The 16,410-nt window shown below is 37.1% G+C and overlaps 1 protein-coding gene across 1 annotated transcript in view; it reads right to left on the bottom strand.

The window, feature by feature from the left end:
- LOC122815058 (vomeronasal type-2 receptor 1-like) overlaps positions 1–16,410 on the bottom strand; it is a 246,136-nt gene that overhangs the window by 202,484 nt on the left and 27,242 nt on the right. The window lies entirely within an intron of this gene.

Below are 16,410 nucleotides of genomic sequence, written 5' to 3'. Positions count from 1 at the left end.
CTTAAGGATTTATGTTTTTGAAAAAAGGGGAAAACAAAAAATCATTTCATTAGTTCTGTTTGCAAAGGGTTGGGGGTGGGGTGGGGACTTCTGCCACTTTAACTCTAAAAATATATGTTTTATTTATTAAGGTGGAAAGTAGGGAGAATTAATAGGTAGATGTCTTCATTACAAACTAAACTGACAAAAAACTTACAAGAGTCGGAGTGTTGCAGTGGCAATGGCTGCCAAACTATGCTGCAACATTCTCAGAGCCATGCAAATCATTTGGCAAGATTCAACGTTCTGTACTGGCACCAATGACATAAACTTAAACAAACACTCCTATAATTTAAAAAAACCTGCACTTAAATTGATCATTCTGACCATCCAGCTGTAGACAATCAACAATAACCCTAATTTTGTTTTACAGAGTCTTCTACTGAAAACATAAACTTTATTATCTTTGAATAGGAGTTCTTGGTTACTGTGCACAGTGACTGTCTGGGTCATTTGCACTAAACTACAGTAACATGTCCTTTTTATCAACAGTGTTGTGTTAGCATAGATAGCCATTGACATTTAGACATCAAAGTCAGATCTGTGGACACATTTTGTGCAGAATAGCTGGAATTCTACTTATAGTGAGCATCTTGCTGCTGTCATAATCACTGCACTATAGAACACCAAGCAGTTCTCTGATAAGGCACAACTACTATGCACTGAGTAACACAGGACTACAGCCTGTTAGTCTATGGTGTGTGTGCAGAATGAAACGCAGGAGTGCAGCCTGTACCTCGACCAGGAGTCTGGTACTGGAGCTATGATAATGAGAGCGTGATACATACGAACTGTACACTTAGGTACTCCTAGTGCACAGATAGGGTTCATGCCAGACTGGCTAGTGCTATGACCTCTGCCAGGAGCATAATTACTGTTGTCTTGGAAATGTCCAGTTATAAACCACACAGGTTACCTTGTTATTTTCTTAATATTACTGTTATAAAAATACATGCCAACACATAAGGAGGATAGCAGGGTTGTACAACATGGCAGTGCATCTACCAGAGCATAAGTCTGTGTTGTGAGATATGCACCATAGATGCATGCCTTTGGGAGTAGAGTGTGCTTAATTGTCTACTGGTGCATACACAGTATATTTTACATTTCAAAATGGTGAGGCATCACTGCAGAGGACCAATGCTAAAAACAAATTGTTATTCCATCATGTGGATATTTCTAACTTAATCAATGAATTCAAAAGCAGAGGAACACATGAAGGTGTAGTCCACTTGATTTGGAAGCAGGGAGCTCAAAATGTGGTTGTTGACTGGCTAGGAGTCAGTTTTCAATCTTTTTTTGTCCTCTGTATAAATTAAGGAAGTTTCAAGGCTCTGTGCTCACTTCCATAGAGCTCAGCAATGCTATTCAAGTGTTTAAGCTACATCCAGAGCCACCTGGGCTAACATAAGAATATTTTCTTGATGTACTACACTTGTACTTGCTTTATACAGTGATTGCTACTGTTTGTGAGCATTTTTCAAGCATTTGTTTAATTCTCTGGCAAAAGTCATCATTTCTGTGTTGGTTGGCTTTCTAGTTCTGTTTGCATCCAAATCACCTTGCAGAAGGGTGAATTGCTGGGAACGTATTTGTCTGGTAGTTCTTTGGTGTTTAATCTGCAGTTGCAAGATACTTTTGTTGTGCTTTTACATTATAAAATTCCAGGATAATACATCTTGTGACAGAAAGTATTTACCTGGTCTATCTGATTTGGAAAACATTCCAGGGAGATCGAAGTGAAGATGTTTATTTGCTAGAGGCATAGGTGTCAGTTTCCAAGTTTTTTTCCTCAGTTATAAATTAGGTGAGTTTGCACAGAGCTACCCACCTCAATATGGTAGCTGGCAATGCCCTGTATAGTGACAAATGCCTAGGGAGTAAAATTTCCCTATTAAGTTAGTATTAGACCTGCAAACAGCATGACACTGCATGGATGCCCCACCCACCAGGTTAGACAAGTAGAACATAATGGTTAGTTGACTATCTGGAGCCAGGATCCACAATATTTCATACACACTCAAATCACTACATCCCAGGTACTGATAGGATTCTATGTGGGTGTAAATGACCTGAGATGTACCTCATTGGACTGTTTGAAAAGAGGTATAATGGATCTTTCAGAATATGTGTCACGGATAGATGTGAGCTTTGCACTGAGCAGTATTTTACCTTCACCAAGGATGATGCCACAGTATGAACATAAAATAATTGAAACCTTTGTTTCTGGTGTCACTGTAGGTGGATTCAGTGTCAATCAGTATAGGTGGACATGGTCAACAGACCACATTGCTTTGACAAGGTTGGGCTGCACCTGTCCCCCCCTAGGCTTTTACATATTGGCTAAAACTTTATCCAGACATTTAGAGCCTTTTCTAGGTAATACCAAAAAGACAAAAATACAAACACAGTGGCAAAGTCTCTGTGCAACCTTAAGGTGTTACTGCTGAATGCTAGGAACATAAATAAAAAAATCTCCACACCCTTCAAGCCCTCCTCCCTCTGGAGAATGTAGATGTGGCATGACCAAGTTAGTTTAAAGCCATAGAAAGTACTCCAGCAATGCAAGGCAACAGTGCCTTCCACACATTTAGATCAACAACAGCACAGATTGGTGGAGTGGTCTTGATCTATGTTAGCAGAACTGTGTAAGAAACTTCTCTATGTGGAAGATTTTCAGTCCATATATTTCTAGTTAATCAGTGTATATTAATCAGATCAGACAAAAGTAGTAGAAGTAACGAACTTAAACTCGTCTTAAGTCAAAACAAACCAAAACAAAAAAATAATAATAGAAAATATATAATTGTACAGCATTACTAAGTATTCAAACGTAATCCAAGCAAAGCAGGCAGTCTGTTTCCAGTCGAAAATCCTGTGTACTTAATAAAGGATTTTCGACTGGAAACAGACTGTCTGCCTTGCTTGGATTATGTTCGAATACTTAGTAATGCTGTACAATTATATATTTTCTATTATTATTTTTTGTTTTGGTTTGTTTTGACTTGACGAGTTTAAGTTCGCTACTTCTACTACTATTGTCTGATCTGATTAATATACAGTGATTAACTAGAAATATATGGACTGAAAATCTTCCACACAGAGAAATTTCTTACACTGTTTTGTTTTTGGACCCACTACACTTTAGTGGGTTGTTTTGAGACTTCGGGGATACCACGGAGATTACTTTTTTGATCTATGTTAGCAGCAAACATACCTCCAGATTGGTTAAACAGGATGATAGCAAGGAGCTTATCCACATGCAAGTCACCATAGATAAGGTTCTTCACCATATCATGGCTAGCTACAAGTTACCATCTATGCTCACAGTCTCACAACTCTTATCTACACCTACTAGAGGCTCGCACCATCTAACTAAACACCATGTTTATGGCTGATTTTAGCTACTTCTCTATAGATTGGGAAACTACCTCAAACTCACAGGAACAACACTTCCTGGACTTTATTAACTAACACAAACACCCTAGAATAGTTAGTGAATGCTCCAACCAGAGTATAAAATATACTGGATCTGTATTCAACAACATAGGAGAGCATTGCACTGCCCCCCCCCCCCCAAGTCATGTCCTCATCTAAACAAGAAGCTAATAAGGCCAACTATGAGGTCTATGTAGCCTTGCAGGCTAAGGAAAATTACAAGGCTCTCTACAGCTATGTCCTGATGCTTAATGGTAACAGACAGCAGTTTGCAGAACTGGTGGTGAGCAGTACCACCTTCACCAATCAGTGTGACATAACAAATCTACTGTCTGATAAATTCAGCTCAGACTTCACTGCCCACTCTCCCTCAGCTCCTCCATTTAAAATTCCCTCCAACATACTTCCCCCAACTATTAGCAGAATCCAGGTGCTGGCAGCACTCGCTAAAGCCAAGAACACCACCTCTGTGGGTCCCAACAATATCCACGGTTATCTCTTGAACAGTCTAAAGCATAGTCTATCAGGAACACTAGAGCTACTCTTCAAATGCAGCCTCAAAACAGTCTACATTCCAAGTGAATGTGCATTCTGCAGTTGCTCCTTTTCTTGTTCTGGGATAGTCCCCCTATTTTGTAATACTTTAAAATTTGTCAGTCCCTCTAAATAATTCTTGTTACTTCTTAACCATATCTCCTTTTCCTTTATTTCCACCCTAGTTTTAAACTCCACTTTAATTTTAACCCACTCCCTAGCTATATTTTCAGAAGAAATTTATATCTTCTCTAGTAACTCCTGAATTAATTCCAAAACCCATTACTTTAATTCCTCTCTTTTCAATCAATAGGTGGGAAAACACCAGTGTCTCATTTTTATTTCATTACATTTCACTTTTATTTTAGTTATTATTGGCTCATGATCTGAAATAGTTATTGGGTTCATTTCAAGATCTTCAATTAAATGCACATGTTCCTGTGAGATAGAAATTATAATTTGCCTAGCCCAGTTTTTGTATCTTGGAGAATAATATGTAAATTCACTCTGAACTCCTAGCACTGAATGCCCATCTTCCATGCCAAACATTTTCATACATTTATTGAAAAATCTACCCTCCTTGTTATATTTTCCCTTCTAGGCCCCCAGACACATCTTCACTGTTGCAAACCAAATTCCATTCTTGACCTATAAGTAATATTCCTCACTGAGAGCTGATTATTTCTTCCATAATTTTCTTACACTCTGTTATAGCAGTTTTAGGTAAAATGTAAATACATGCCAGTGTAATCTTCCTTTTCCTCTTCCATCACTATTGGTGCTCCTCTTGCAATTAATATAAGTACTCCTCTTTTCCTTTGCCACAGATATTCCACTGAATAACCAGTCTGAAAACATTTCTTTATCAAATTCACATGTTCAATTCTTTCCAGATGTGTCTCCTGTAGCACAGCTATTTGCACTCTACATTTTTAATAGATTTCACTATTGTTTCTTTTTTATATTTCTCTGTAAGACCATTCAGATTAAAAGACATTACAGAAAGCATCATTCTCTTATATAGTTATTATTACCACCTTTTATGCATAACTTCTTTTTCGTTAAATGTCTAGTTCCCACTTTTATGTTACATGCATATACTGTTCGGGAGGTTCGTCTTTTATACAGTTGTTTCTTGTCATATCCATTTGAGCCTATGCCACATCTTACATAACTTTTTGTTTTTTGAAAGCCCTCAAACAGAACAAACAACCACTCCAACTCCCCCCACCCCCACAACCTAACAACTTAATAATAACACACAAAGCTACAGTGGATATAAAAAGTTTACACACCCCTGTTAAAATGCCAGGTTTTTGTGATATAAAAAAAAACGAGACCACAATAAATCATTTCAAAACTTTTCCCACCTTTAATGTGACCTATAACCTGTACAATTCAATTGAAAGACATGCAAATCTGTTAGGGGGAAAATATAAAACATAAAAAAATGTACAATAAGCTGGTTGCATAAGTGTGCACACCCTTAAACTAATACTTTGTTGAAGCACCTTTTGATTTAATTACAGCGCTCAGTCTTCTTGGGTACACACCTGCCATCAAGTAAAGAGACTCTGATTAACCCCAAATAAAGCTCAGCTGTCCTAGTAGGATTTTCCTGACATTTACTCAGTTGCTTGCTATAGCAAAAGCCATGGTTCGCAGAGAGCTTACAAACCATCAATGGGATCTCATTGTTGAAAGGTATCAGTCAGGAGAAGGGTACAAAAACATTTTTACACAATTGGATATACCATGGAACACAGTGAAGACAGTCATCAAAAAGTGGAGAAAATATGGGACAACAGTGACGTTGCAAAGAACTGGACATCCCTCTAAAATTGATAAAAAAGACAAGACAAAAACTGGTTAGGGAGGCTGCCAAGAAACCTACAGCAACAGTGAAGGAGCTGCAGGAATTTCTGGCAAGTACTGGTTGTGTACTATGTGTGACAACAGTCTCCTGTATTCTCCATATGTCTGGGCTATGGGGTAGGGTTGCAAGACGGAAGCCTTTTTTTACACAGAAAAACATCCAGACCCAGCTAAAATTTGCAAGACAATACATCAAGTCTCCCAAAAACATGTGGAAAATATGTTATGGTCTGATGAGACCAAGGATGAACTTTTGGTCACAATTCCAAAAGGTACATTTGGAGCAAAAACAACACTTGTCATCGCCAAAAGAACACCATCTGCACGGTGAAGCATGGTGGTGGCAGTATCATGCTTTAGAGTTGCTTTTCTTTAGCTGGCACTGAGGCTTTAGTCAAGGTGGAGGGAATTATGAACAGTTCCAAATACCAGTCAATTTGGGCCCAAAACCTTCAGGCATCTGCTAGAAAGCTGAAGATGAAGAGGAATTTCACCTTTCAACATGACAATGACCCCAAGCATACATCCAAATCAACAAAAAATGGCTTTACCAGAAGAAAAATAAAGTTTTTGAATGGCCCAACCAGAGCCCAGACCTATATCCAGTAGAGAATCTGTGGGGTGACCTGAAGAGGGCTGTGCACAAGAGCTGCCCTCACAATCTGACAGATTTGCAGAGCTTTTGCAAGGAATAGTGGGCAAATATTGCCAAGTCAAGATGTGCCATGCTGATAGACTCTTACCCAAGAAGACTGGATGCTGTAATTAAATCAAAAGATGCTTCAATGAAGTATTAGTTTAATGGTGTGCACACTTATGCAACCCCGCTTATTGTACATTTTTTTATTTTTTGTATTTTTCCCCTAACAGAATTGTTTGTTTTTCGATTGAATTGTACAGGTTATAGGTCACATTAAAGGTGGAAACAGTTTTGAAATGATTTATTGTGGTCTCATTTTTTTATATCACAAAACCCTGGCATTTTAGGGTCTGTAAACTTTTTATATCCACTGTATGTACATTTTCAAATATTGATGTTTTTGCTTCCTAATAAGAACAAAAGTTCTAAGCTGATAGCCACACAGACAGGCTAGAGTTAACCAAAAAGAAATGTTAGTCATGCTAAGACGCATGGTACAGCCTATGCTATTAGTAAGTGCTATTTGATTTTGTCTGTCTTTATAGCTCTTCCAGCTGAGAAAACACTTGAATGTTTTCAATAAACACTTTCTCCAAGCCATTTCCTTTGTCAATGTGTCTTCTAATGACATGAAAAACAGACACAAAACTGCTTGTTTACCATAAAAAACTATAATATTCAGTATTATTTTTCATTTACATGCTTTGTAATAAACTTGTTACTGGATAATGCCTAGGGTCTTAACCCAGTCATTTCCTGTGCAAGTATGGGAAAAAGCACACTGATTTTTCTTTTGTCATACTCTCTTAACCAGACCTTTCTTCTCTACCCCTTTCCCCCTTTCCATCCTTTTTTTTTACATTTCAGTGCCTACATTTCTTAAAACTGAACAAAGAAAAAGAGAGAAGAAAGGAGAAAAAAAAAAAACAAAAGCACTGGTTTATATTAGTATCCCCATTGCATTAAAAAACTGAGAAATCTTTACTTCAAGTCTAAATGGTTTTGTCTTATCTTTAAAGCTCCCCCAGCTGGGAAAACCCCTGACTGCTTTCAGAGAACATTATTTCCTATCCAATTTCTCTTTTTTTTTCCCTTAACCAATCCCCTTCCACTAGACTGTCTCCAATTTCTGTTTATTAAATTGTCTCCATGGAGATATGAGAATCAGACAGCCAGTTTCTCTTTATCAGATTGCTTCCACGGAAACATGAAGACCAGCTGCAGAATTACTACTAAGTATACATGCATTTGCTAGAAAAAAGCCTCATAATATTCAATATTCAATTTTCAATATTTCTCAATTCAAAATTCAATATTCTTTTTCATTTACTAGCTCTCTCTTAAAACTAATTAATCTAAGGTATTTAATCCAGTCATTGACCCATGAAAGAATGAGAACAAGCACATTCATTTTACCTTTGTCATGCCTTTTTAACCAGACTCTATTTGTTTTTTTTTTCTTTTTTTTTTTTACATTGCATTGCCATTATTTCTCAAACTATACAAGAAGAAAGAGAGAAGAGGGGAGAAAAAAAACAACAGCACCTGTTTATAGTCCCCATTATACTTAAAAATAGCATGCAAAGAAAACCATATACCACAAATACAGTGCTATTAAGAAAAGAAAATGTTTTCTTTATTTACAGTTACCTCCCGCCAAAGCATTTTCTGAACATTAATGACATGAAATATGGCATATACTTTAAAGTTCTCCACAAGTCCTACAAGTTTTGAAAAAGTCCATTATTTCCAGATTTTCTTATTTGTCAAATTTCCCAACTATAATTATTACATTGTAATACAACAATAAGTTACTGGTTTTATTACTGTTCTACTCCATCACCCAAATCATGTCTCTGCTTCATTTCCAACATACTCTTGATTCTTCTAGTCAACTCTCATGCTCCCTTTCTTCTCCCCAACATTTTCTGTTGAAATACTGAAAAAGATTTCACAGGTACAGTCTCTCTGTCATCTTTATTACCAGAATAACAAAAAGCAGAATCTCCTTGTTTCACAGCTCACTTTTTGTTGGACAAACTTTTGTATTTCCTCCTTAGCATACACTTCATCAACAAATGATTTTGTCCTTCCAGGGAAGAATATCTTAAAGACAGCTGGATACAGCAGTTTGAATTTCACACCTGCATCTCAACGTGTCCTGAATAGTGGAATGAATTTACTCCTCTTCTGCCTGGTGTACAATGAGTAATCATTTTCCACAAACACTCTGCTGTCTCTGACTTTTAGTATTTTGTCCTTCTGCCACAGTTTTGTCAGAATCAACTCCTTCTGCTGGCAGGATTGCATCTGTACTATTAAAGGTCTAGGTTGCTTTTTTATAACTAAGTTTGGAGCATGCACACAATGTGCCCTTTCAAATAACTCCTGCTGTGGAATACTAGTCCAGTTGCTTATTTGAGTTTTCATGAAATAAATGTAGTCTGTTCCTTCCAGCTTCTCTGGTATAGCTAACAATCTCAGGTTTTCCCTACATGCACTGTCCTCTAATTCTATTAGTTGTTGAAATATCTCTTCCTGAGCAGTTTCATATTCAAACAGACTTTTCTTCATTTTGACCTCTGAATTTTGCAGCTTTATTATCTCATCTGAATGTCTGTTTAAAGCTTCTTTGATTTTTTTCAGTCGTTTGTTGTTTGTGTTGATATACTCGATCAATGTTTTGTTTATTTTAGCTAGGTCTGTATGCAGTTGCCAATAACTTCCTCTAGGCTACTAGAAGTCATGTCTGAAAGTTGCATTGCTTTTTGCTGAACAGCTGCAGAGCTTTCCCCAGTCAGTCTTTCTTCCTCACATTTTGTAGCTGATTTTTTCCAGGTCTTCTGTATTTTTTTATTCCTGGCATTGGGGCAGTGCAGTTACTAGCCAGTTACTGAAATTTACCCATAAACACAACTCTATTGGCCTTCTCTGCTGAGTTTCTGTTTTCATACTGGGAGACCTAGAAGCAAGCTGTTACTCAATGTGCAGTCATCTTGGAAGTCCCAGACTGCATATTCTTCAGAAAATTCTCTACGTATACAAGACTAATATTTAAAATCTGTCCTTGAATTTGGATCTTTGTCTCCCCATTATTTTTGGCTTTGTCAACATTTCTTGGGCTTAAGAGGAGATAGAGAGGTATGCAATGTGCCATACTTCTGGATAGTTGCCATCTTTTAGCAGTACTTTGTTAAGAATTCCTTCATCATTTCTTTCTTGAAGCATTGAGATCCCTCTGTATTTCTGATCCCACTAATTATACATTTCTGTCTCAGTTACTTGATCTTTTACTTCTAACCCTCATCAGGCACTCCCTCTCTACTCTTGCTTACCTGCTCCTTTCCTTGCAATCACATTATTTACCAAATATTCACTTTCACTGACTTTTCTTCAGTGTCCATGCCATTTCTACTCCTCCCCTAATACCACTCCATTTACTTTGTAACTAGATAGGCATGCTGTGAAAAATGGTCCTTACATCCTGCATACTTTTCTATTTCAGTGTACTATTAACAGCTTTTTTCTAACTTTCCCTAAAATGTGAACTGCTCTCTGTCGGGGTATTTTAGCCACCATTTTTCTATTAGATGTACAATTTTAATTTCCCTTCCATATGATGTGCAGTTTCTCCTGATTAAAATTCTTCATTCCAAATAGTCTGCCCATCCTCTGATTGCATCATGCTAACTGGGGTCATACACATTCTGCAATCTAACCTTTTCCCCCATCATTCTTCTTCAACATCACCAACCACCTTCTTCTGTTTTTGCTCTCTCTCTCTCTCATTACCTTATTCAGCACTTCCCAATCTGCTTTCTTCACTGCTACTATCAACATCTTCATATGAATCTTGTTTGATATGTCTTCAAACACATCTCCTGTTAATCTTAACAGTTCTGCATGAGCTACTCTGTCAGGTGCATGGATCATGGTTTCATGGTTGCAAGCTGATGGAGTCCCTCACAAGAAATTTACTATTTACATACGTAGTTTATGCATGTGCAATGCTGTGAGTTTCCCTGGAGCAGATTAGTTGCAGTGAGTAATAACTAAACAATTCAGAAATATGTGGTACATATGAACCTCATTAATTCTACATGGAGTGACTCATAAATATGTGCATAAAAAACAGGCTGCAACCATATTGGATTGCTATCTTAATAGCCATGTGTAGGTTAGTTATGAAAGCACTAACAAAATTATCAAACTTAGTAATTGGTTGAGCTTGACTTTAGATAAGTTCTAAGTACCACCTTACTCGTGTGCTAACCTTAACCCTTTCACTGCCCCTATCCTTAACCTCAACGCTATATATTAAGTTATGAAAAATCTTTTCCCTAACAGTGCCAGTAAACAAGACACTCACACATACTTCACAAACACCTGCACAAATGCACAGCACTTACTCTTACCCCTTTCTCAGCCCTTACGCTAACTCTAACCCACAAACAAACACAAAGGCATGCACACTGCTACTCCTAATGCCAATACTTTTGGTGTATCCAAAAGTTTCATCATTCTCTTACTCCCACTTCTCTTAAACACAAGCACATCCCACACAGAAGGAACAGTCTATGTTTCTCCTTTTTGTATACTACTTGTTGAGAATGAGTGCTTGTGATAAAACAGCTCAGCAATTCTGTTGATGTTAGCATTCAACAGTGTATATTGCAACTGTGCTGCTGGATGATTGCATGTGCATGTGTGCACACTAGTGAATGTTTATTTTTGTGTGTTTGCTGGGGTGTTCTTTCAGTGGTCCTACTTGACTGATAAAAATAAAATAAATTACATAAACAGAACTGTAGCAACAGAATTTCAAACCCTGAGCAAAATATCCATTTCGTATCCCACACATATTGTCTGTATATGATCACGATTGCTTAATGACATTATGTAATCTATTAAACTGTTCTAAGTTAAGAAATAATTTGACAGTTTACAAACTTCATTAACCAATCACAATTACTTATAGACAGACTATAAATAGTCTGCCAGACTATTTTTTTTAAGACAGAAACTACTTTTAAAAAATTGAACAGTTCCATAAACACAGTAAGCAAAACTTACAACTTAAATTGTTAAACCACTAGTGGAATCATTGCTTGCAAGTCTGCAAAGGAAGTATCCAGAAGTTCCAATAAGCAAATGAGAGGATTTCGATTTAAAATAAATCATCTCAGGTTATATGCTCTACTGGGCAGTTTAAGTGGCAATGTATTGATTGCTACATAATTTCAGTATTTATTATTTAGTTATATGACTAAAATATAAGAATCAGGTGACAGAACAAAGTAGCGGAGAAAGAACACATGCAAATGACATCTTATTTTGTACTGTCTATCTTTTTTCTATATGTCTGATAATAAATCAGCCATGATTGCATCTATTGTTTATTAAAATGTTTTATGACCTGTGTAAAACAGGAGTATGGAAACTGCAGATGGGTTAAGACTAGCTGATTTGTGGGTGGAACTAAGAAATAGCATTTTTATTTAAGGTTAATTAGGACAATAAAAACATTTTAATCTTTGGCAGCTGCCACTGATTTGTGATTGCTATTATATTGACTATTTCACAATTCTTAATTTAAGGTTTTCACACTTGCATTGCTCTACTATTTTGTTATTTTTATTGCAGTTTATTTTACTTTAAATTTCAATTATTTTATTGTATTCATTTAACTTAATAAATTTTCTTTGAGTTATAAAAGTTCTTGGTTAGGACCAGTAAGCAATTTTTCCCCATTTTCCGACTCTAAATGTCTATTTGATTTGTAGGAGGAGCTAGAAAGTAACATTTTTACATAGAGGTAAGCACAACAGGAAAAGCTTTTCATCTTTGAAGGTGCCACTGATTGGTGACTGCTGTTGTTGTGTGTCTTTTCAGAGTTCTTCTTTTAAGGTTTGCACACTTCCATTGTTTCTATTCATTTGTTCTTTTTTATTGCAGCTTCTTTTACTCAGCATCTTTTAAGTGGCCTGCTCATGCTGTACATCTAAGTATAGAAGCTCTTTCTGGTCTCTTCTCATTTGAGCATACTAGAGAGCAGTAGAAGATCAATCCAGGAAGGACATTCACCTAGAATATTTAAGCATCAGTTACCCACTCATTCATATCTTCCCACCTGCTTAGTATGGGTCTGTATTAGAACATTGAAAGTTTAATGGTTCGAATCAATAAAGGTCGACCTTTAATGATCGAACCATTAAAATTTTGAATGTTCAGAAAAAATAAATTAAAAAAAAGAAAATCTAAAGGGTGTAGGCTGGGGGGCAAGCCCCCCTGCACCCTCCATGTGGGGGGCTGCACCCCCCAGACCCCATGCTACTTAAATATACCAACCCCGAGACCGCACTACATTGAAGTAAATGAAAATCTCCCCTTATGGAGATTTCTGTTTACCTGTTCGACGTTCTGCACTTTTGCTATTCTTGTGTTGACAATGGCTTTCGTGAATGCAATAGGTAACCGTTTAGTACATGTTATAGCTATTAACCCACCTTTTTTTCCACCATTTTACTTTTAAAATTTGCAATAGCCTGTGCAAGATTACTGGTCACTGGAGAACCTACAAACCATTTCTCAAGAATCTGCTTAGGTTTAGTACTTCTGTTTTGCTTCTGGTGAGAGAAGAAAATGAGAGACATTATTTCCTAGCCTTCCTAGGGGGAGCTGATCAGTGAAAAGCCAGAAAACTGTTTCTTGGTTGATAGCTTGGGATTAGTACTACTGTATTTCTTCTGTTGTGAGAAGAAGAAGATGAACATTGTTTCCTGACTAGGATTGTACAGTATTTATGGGACTTTTGTGTCTGATCTGGTTGCCATTTTGGTGGAATCCTCTTCAGTTTTAATTTTGGATCATTGTGCAACGTAGCTCTATTGTGCTGAGCTGCTATATGTGCTATCCAGTGCATATAACAAGAGAAGCAATAACAAGCTTACATCCCTATCCAGCATCTGGGATGAGACTGCTGATCACCAAGCCTGTCACTTGCTTCTTAGAAATAAACTTGGGATTAATGCTGCTGTTTTGCTTCTGGAAAGAGGAAAAAGCAAAATGATATTGGTTCCTAGCTGAATTTAACTGCAGTGAGACCAACAGTAGTATTTTCCAGGTAGTAGCCAGTAGGTGAATCCTCAGTGCTCATCATTTCTGGCAAACTAATTCTTGTTTTCACAAAGTAGTGCTAGTTTACCATCTAACCTGTCTTCAGAGTATCACCTTAAATACTTCATCCACAAATTGTCAGGGTTTTATGTAGTATTCGCTCTTCAACCCTGACTAGCCCCCATCCTCCACTCTCTAGCAACATAGTTCAGCAGTCTGCTATCACCCCATGTGTGTCCAGTCTGATTGCATTAGGAATTCAAAAGCAGTGTGGGCACTACATTATGCTTACTGACTGTTCAGTGCAGCTACCAATTGGTAGCATAACCTTTGAGAGATGTCAATACTTAAGAAACATGTAGACAAATCTCTTTCATCTGCCCACCATCCATAAGCATCATACTTCCTCAACACACCAATAAGCCTATAACATATGCTGAGTTTGCAAAGAAAGGTTTGTCAAAGCCTCCCAGAGCACACATGAAAGGATCCAAGCTTTCTGCATACAAGGCAACACCTACTCCATCTGCACTGACACATACTGCAAATCTTCACATATCACTCAAGAGCTACCAAGAAAGCAGGTGGTTAGTTAGTTAGTAGTCCTTAAACCCCACCAAGTCTGCTTTCACATAGGGAAATGTTTAGTCATGGGTGACTCTATAGATAGGCATACAGATTCTGCAATTAAAATAGTGGACAAGAACAAGGTGACTGTAGGATGCTTGTCTTTTTCCAGAACTTTGATGTCACAAGGGCCTAAGGATCCCTTAATCCAGACAAATACAATCTAGTAGTGGTCCATGTGATAGTGAATGATCTGAGGCACTCCACCCAGAGTAGCATGCAGAGAGACATAATGGCATTTACTATGTATATTTTAGAGAGCAAGAAAGACACTGATCTTGAGTAGTATCTTGCCCTCACCAAGAAAGATGCATAAATTTCAAGACAAGATAACTGGCTTTAATAATTGGTTATGTAGTTAGTGTTAATATAACAGCAGCCACAAAAAAATCTAAAATCTTTTCTTGCAGGGTGGCAAGCCCTCCTGCACCTCTGATGTGGAATTCAGTCCCTTCACACCCCCTGAAATTATGTATACCTAATTTGCACCACAGTGAAAAAAAGGAAAGAAAATGAAACGTGTACTGACGTCTCACACTATACAATACACTGCAACACTAAACCCTAGCACTTAAGTTGCTCAGCATCAAAGAGAGTACAAGGCAAAATCAGTCCAAGGGCCATTTACACCAGCATCCACCCTCAAAGAGCACCTACTGCCTTTAGGAGGTAAAACAGGTTTGGCTGTGATAAAACGTATGGACACTCATCTAGTTTTCATAATTCACCTTAAATGTAGCTAGAGTATCACTCTGTTATATATATGTGTAGGTTATTTATTACAGAGATGCGGTAGGAGATGAATATATCCTCCTATATAGATATAAATTTAAATCCTTTGTATGGGTGTTTGTGAAGCTGTTTTTTGGAGGTATAGAAATTGGGGAAGGGTAGGACATTTGTGGCATAAAAAGCCTGACATGGTTTGGGTCATACCAGTCTATAAGAGACAAAGTATGAAGATACAGTTCTGAACCTGTCTTGGTAGGCTGCAGCCTTTAGACCAATGACTTTTGCCATCAGGAACCTCTGGAGTCTTTCTAGTTGTGTAACGTGTTTTGTTACTTATTTAGTTCCTTTATTAAGTGGGAGATGAACTGGTCTTAAATGATGGACTAATTTCAATCATGACACAGGCGAAATGGCAACAAATATACATCAGTATATACATGAACAAAAACAGTAGTGAACTAGACACATGCATAGTTGTTTGTTTAGCATTACATTTACCCTAAATAGTGTAAATTGCCCAATACATTTGAACAATAAAACATGCCTTTATTGAGATACAATGCAAAAGGAAAAGTAATGATGATGATGATGATAAAAATGATTATAACAGTGAACATGACCGTTATCCACAGATGATTATAACAGTGACCATGACAGTTATCCACAGATGATTATAACAGTGAACATGACAGTTAGCCACAGATGATTATAACGGTGAAGATGACAGTTATCCACAGATGATTATAATGGTGAAGATGACAGTTATCCACAGATGATTATAACAGTGAAGATGACCATTATCCACAGATGATTATAATGGTGAAGATGACAGTTATCCACAGATGATTATAACAGTAAAGATAGCAGTTATCCACAGATGATTATAACGGTGAAGATGACAGTTATCCACAGATGATTATAACGGTGAAGATGACAGTTATCCACAGATGATTATAATGGTAAAGATGACAGTTATCCACAGATGATTATAATGGTGAAGATGACAGTTATCCACAGATGATTATAACGTTGAAGATGACAGTTATCCACAGATGATTATAACGGTGAACATGACAGTTATCCACAGATGATTATAACAGTGAAGATAGCAGTTAACCACAGATAATTATAACGGTGAAGATGACAGTTATCCACAGATGATTATAATGGTGAACATGACAGTTATCCACAGATGATTATAAAGTGAAGATAGCAGTTATCCACAGATGATTATAACGGTGAAGATAGCAGTTATCCACAGATGATTATAATGGTGAAGATGACAGTTATCCACAAATGATTATAACGGTGAAGATGACAGTTATCCACAGATGATTATAATGGTGAACATGACAGTTATCCACAGATGATTATAACAGTAAAGATAGCAGTTATCCACAGATGATTAT

Source organism: Protopterus annectens, chromosome 11.part0 (genome assembly GCF_019279795.1).
Source record: "Protopterus annectens isolate FY-2018-M chromosome 11.part0, PAN1.0, whole genome shotgun sequence".
NCBI classification, from domain to species: domain Eukaryota; kingdom Metazoa; phylum Chordata; order Ceratodontiformes; family Protopteridae; genus Protopterus; species Protopterus annectens.
This window is presented reverse-complemented; position numbering and strand designations above follow the sequence as displayed.